General features: G+C 37.0%; 1 pseudogene; it reads right to left on the reverse strand.

Annotated features, from left to right (window-relative positions):
- Positions 1 to 4,965: 4,965 nt before the first annotated feature.
- LOC116427895 (putative salivary secreted peptide pseudogene) lies at positions 4,966 to 5,644 on the reverse strand (annotated as a pseudogene).

The following is a 5,644-nucleotide window of genomic DNA, read 5'->3' on the forward strand; positions in this document are numbered from 1 at the left end:
GAAATTAACGGCACAATATACGAAATCGATCGATACTAATTCTATAGAATTGTACAAAATATTTCCGGCATAATTGATAGTTCGTCAAAATATTCCGTAAAAATAATTTTACTATTGTTGTGAAATTGATAAGATTAGAGAAATATATGTACCATTCTAACTTTATTTAGTTGAATTGTGAGGTATACACTAGGCGATGTAACGATCACAAAGTACAACGATCTCTCTGTATTGTAATCATACCATTGACTCAGAATTATTTTATACATCGTACGCAAAAAGTTTTGAATCGCCGAACCATTGAAATCATTAAATTGTACATCATGTGAAAATATATGATGGGAAAATGTGGAACGAAGAACAAACGTGTATTTCAAATTATTATTTACATCGTTCGCAACACAGAATTAAGGACAGGATAAAGTTATGGGGTAACGTACATATAGTACTTAGCAGTTTTTATCATGGGGTTCTTTGAAATCGATGCACATACAACAACTCGACGGAACTGCACTCTCAGCTCTCCTGCGGATGAACCTTTAACTTCATCAGCTTTTACAGTAGGTTTGTTTGAGTCGCGTCGAGCATCAAACAGAAAACGCAAGTCAGTCGGTCAATCCATTAAAACCATTTCATTGGAGATTTGCTGCGTAATGTCTATAACTCGGCTGACTTGCATTACATCGGTGATATTTTAGGTAGCACATGCTGATCACTTATTTTCATTTATCTTTTCCTTCCTTTTTAAGATTACTCCCATTCACCTCTTATCCCCAACAAAAAATGTTTATTTCAATCGCAAACTGTTTTATTTCAATTTATTTTAATTTTGTCCTTAGCCTACTAGCAACAGTTCTTGATTCTTCATTCTAAAACTTGTATCAAAATTCTTTGTCTCAAATAGAATTTGGTATAGCACTTCTTTCATTCATGTCGAAAAATTTGAGGGCTACTAAACCTGTATTTCTGGATGATGTGATTATAATATTACGAATGAATGCACTACAAATTTGTAAAATACGTCAAATTACACCAGTTTTGATTACAAGAAAAATTTTCGAAACACTAAAATCATTCATAACATATATTCAACAATATAAATAAACATAAAAAATCTTTATTCAGAATTATGTACATAGGTGTGAAATTTACGGACAAGAAGAAAAACGATAAACTTCGTTGAAACTAAATGATTTCGCGCAACACCAGTGATTAACACCTTAAATATCATGGAAGATCACCGGTGACCCCCAATCAAACCGAATTACTATAATTCACTCCATTAAACTTGATTATTTGAAAACAGCTCTAATGCGGCCACATTCAACGAAATAAAGTGTAATAATAATAACACTATTTATTTAAATAACACGGTATCATATTCTTTTTCACTTTGTATATTTTGCTTTTTGAAATGTTCCGATAGTTAATACATTAAGAATCACCGAGTTAAACAAATAGAAATGTGTGTGTCTCTTACAACCATTCTTGTAGTAAGAGAACAAGGTGCATCTCTGTTCATATTTAATACCGCGTTCGATGTAACTTCAACAACGCGAGGAACTTGTCGCGTTGTTTGACAAGCGTCTAGTTTAAAACGCGAGAATCCTAACTACGGCTTTTCGTTTAAAATTGCCCGATAATGGCCGTTGCGGTTTCGGATTGACGGCCAGTTCTTTTGTAGGAACGCCAGAGAGTACGCCCGTGCAAACACGCTTTCATTCGTTCGTTCGTTCGTTCTCGCCCAATCCTGTCATTGCATTGTCTATCGGGCGTTGTTTCGCGTGTAGGTTTGCTCGTCAGTTTCGCAACTTTACAAGCAATAACCAAAAGTGTGCAGGAACAGGTTCACAGACGCACGCCGGTTGTTCACGGGCTTTCGCATTACGCTCAACGTAGAATCCAGCTCGAGTGCTTCTGTTGCCCAAACGGTTCACAATTCGAAGCTTCGCGTATCGGAACTAGACGCATAAAAAGAGACACATTGAATCGAGAATAATTGTCTTCTAATCAACGTTATTGTTATATAATGTCATATCCACAACGTGAATAATCATTTGTATTACGTTATTAAAGCTTATTATTATTATTTACTATTGTAAATTATTGTCATATATTGTAGAAGCTGTCGAAACTATACACATGAGAAGAGAACAATAAGTCAAGGATATTGATCATTCTAACTAACATTATTATTATTATTCGACACTATTTGCACAACGCGAGCATTCATTTGCATGGAAACTATCGAAACTAGACACACAGAAAGGAACGTTGAATCGAGAATGATGATTATACTAATGAAAATTATTATTCTACGTTACTTGTAGAATGTAAACGCTCATTTATGGAGAAAGCGGAAATGGTCGGAAAAGTAAATACAAACATGTGTGATTGGCTTTAATTAGTATAATATATATTATACTTATATGCTTCAATGACCGGGAAACTTAAAAATAATAGAACATATTTATTCGCATATGAGTGAGAATCCACTGACATAAAATTATACATACCCGAATAATTAATGATCCGAATGTGGATTGTTAAATGTAAATAAAGTTGCACTTCGCGTCTCCGACAATAATTTGATTTCACACAATCAACTTTCTGTTGGCAATAATTAGTTCTGATAAAAATCAATGTATTACAATATTATAATATTTTATTGCACAGCCTTCAGAAACAACGATGATAATAAATTTATAGTCCAGATTCCATTACTCCTTTATTAGACAAAATATTAAACATCGCCCAATACATCTCATAATTTTATTTAATAATTCTTTACATTCACGAATAATTGTAAACAATGAAAATACTAAATACATATGCGCTGTCCTAAATACTCCATCGTGCAAATTTTGAATCCATCGAGATTCGAAGATTCAATGATCCGTATTAAATGTGACACATGCACGTAGCAGTGCACGTGCACGCTCGGTAGTTTCACTAGCTGCCAACTGATTCTCAGTCGATATTGCTACAAAAAAAGATCAAGGAAGCCGAGAATAGACATGTAACGTTGGCGTCGCGAGCGTGTATAGATTAAGTCTATACACTGGACGATAAACAGAAACTTTAACAAAGTTCTTCAGAAGCATCTATTTTCGTTCCGCCGTCGTGAGACATAATAGTATGAAACAGCTATTTCCAGACAGGACGTGTAACACTAAACATACTTAGGTGCCGTTTTATTATTCGCATATAGTATCAAGAACGCTGACACTGATTGTATAAATAGCCGGGGAGTTGTTCACCTATCGATAGCTACGTATCTGAACAAACTATAAAACCGTCAGTAGCACGTCGCCTCTTCATAACGCTAACACAGTTCGATGAAGTTCCTCTGTTTGCGGATTAGACGTGCGCAAACTGCGCAGATGTAACACCAACGCTTTCGATCGAACGATTCACTATACAACCAGATGCGGATTTCCATCTTGCACTTGACTGATACTACGCGTTTATTGTATCTCGCTGGACTACAACGAGTAAAGCGTTCTAAATATCTTCTTAGCATAATTCGAAAGACAATTTTGTTGTACAAGCTTGAAAATTAAATTTCTCGGTATTGTATTGAACTGAAAAACTGAAACATTCGAGCTCAAAGGGTTAATGGTTGCCACAGATAACGTCGTCGCAACGTCACTCCATTTCTTCGGTATTTAAAATAATCAACCGGTTTTAGGCCGTTTATGAAATAGATATTTAGTGACCCCTAGACACTCGACGCGGGCTGTCATTAAAGAACAATCCGTAAAGAAGGAAACTGTATTTCCCCCCGGAACAAAGCCGCGTTTCGAGAAGGTAGGAACTGCGCAGACAAACTAGGTACTCGAGCTCGGCAGCGCTAGTGGAACGGAGATAGAATAAGTAGGTTAACGAAATGGTCGTTCGCAAGCTTGAGATACCACCACCAATTTCAGTGGCCCTCAACTCAATTCGAAGTTTCTCCGCGCCCGGCAGGATACCCATGCTAGAATGCACCGCGAAGCGACAACAATTTTCCAGTCGGTTGTTCCTCTCCGTGCCGCCACGCATGCATGCACAAAATGTACTTTGTACGTAAGCCTTGGAAACAGAAGATCTCAACCTCTTAGGGGCGACTACGAGACACCCAGGATTCCGTCTTACACCGTCCCGGCGAAACGAAAACGAAAACGAAAACATAAACGAACGGGAGAAAGAATTATCGCGAGCAACGGCTAGGAACTGGGGATCCGCTTGATTAGAACATACAAGAAAAACACATTCCGCCGATGAATTCTCGGTGATATCTTGACTAATGACAAGCTTATTGCTTCACGTCCTGTCACTGATGTGTTTCCATAAATGTCTTCATAATCAACAGACAAAGAATGTTTATGCGAATCTTATTTTGATAGGTGAACTTGGGAATGGGTTAAATAGTTTCACTGTTCGATGAAATAGTTTTGATAGAAGAAAACTAATCTGAAGCTTTGTTATATCCCACTGTACATCGTATTCTGCTGGTTTATGAAAATTGTTGTAGGCTATGAACGGTTTATAGTTTAATAATCACGGTACAGTTGAATTTCAATTATTTGGCAGATGAATATTTGGAATACGTCATTGAATAGTATATATTAATAGTATATAATAATTTATTAAGTCGTATATATTAATAATATAAATATGTTCTTATTTATTTCCCGATATTCTTTAATATGAATCTTTCAGCGAAAGGTTATGAATTATAATATCGCAAATAATAATACCGTTAGAATGTGTGGAATGAATGAGGATAACTATTATTATGTATACACACATCGTCGATGATTGAATATAAACGTTGTCGACGAAACTCGGTGTTCATGAAAATAATGTCAATGAAATGATCGACGGCAGTCTAAACAAAAGTCAGTGCCAATGAAATCATGAGAACGTGGTACGGGTAACCATCGAAACCCTTCCCATTGGTCGCAGGTTAAAACAACAACATGAATGTCATAACAGGTAGTTCTATTCTCTTATACATTGAACCATAAATTATAATTTACAAAAATGTATCAACCAATGTTACATATATCACAGAGAGAAATAAATAATATTGATTTCATTAAATACGTTCGACAAACTGTAAACAGAAAATTGCTGATGATCAGAAGTGACACCAATCACAGTGCTTTAAGAGCGTGCGTACACTTCGACGATGAAGTTGATTCCGCCTCCCCTCTGGGTCCTGAATTTGAGCGTGACGTTATTGTATCCTGGACCACCCTGGGTCAGGTTAACGTACCCACCGTTGCCGTCGGTGTTCTGATCGAGAGCTTTGACCAGAGTAATTCGTTCCCATTTCGAAACGTTGAAGGTTTTCTGTTTGACCGTAACCTGCATCCAAGATGATGGTTTGTGCTGGATAGAATCCCGCCGAACAAGCCTGTCGCCGGGCATCCTGTATCCGACGATCAAGTTATGAGACTTGTTCGAACTATTGCTAGCGTAGGGATTCAAAGCCGGCGTCGAACTAACTTCGCTGGTTATCACAGCGATAGCTGCTATTACCAAGCAGATCATAAACGTCTGAGCAGACATGGCTGACTTTTTCTACGCAACTTCGTGAACTTCGAAATCACACTTGACACGTTCGTTGAGTTATGATACGACATCTGCCGTTCTT

The sequence above is a fragment of the Nomia melanderi genome, chromosome 6, assembly GCF_051020985.1.
Source record: "Nomia melanderi isolate GNS246 chromosome 6, iyNomMela1, whole genome shotgun sequence".
Taxonomy (NCBI): Eukaryota; Metazoa; Arthropoda; class Insecta; order Hymenoptera; family Halictidae; genus Nomia; species Nomia melanderi.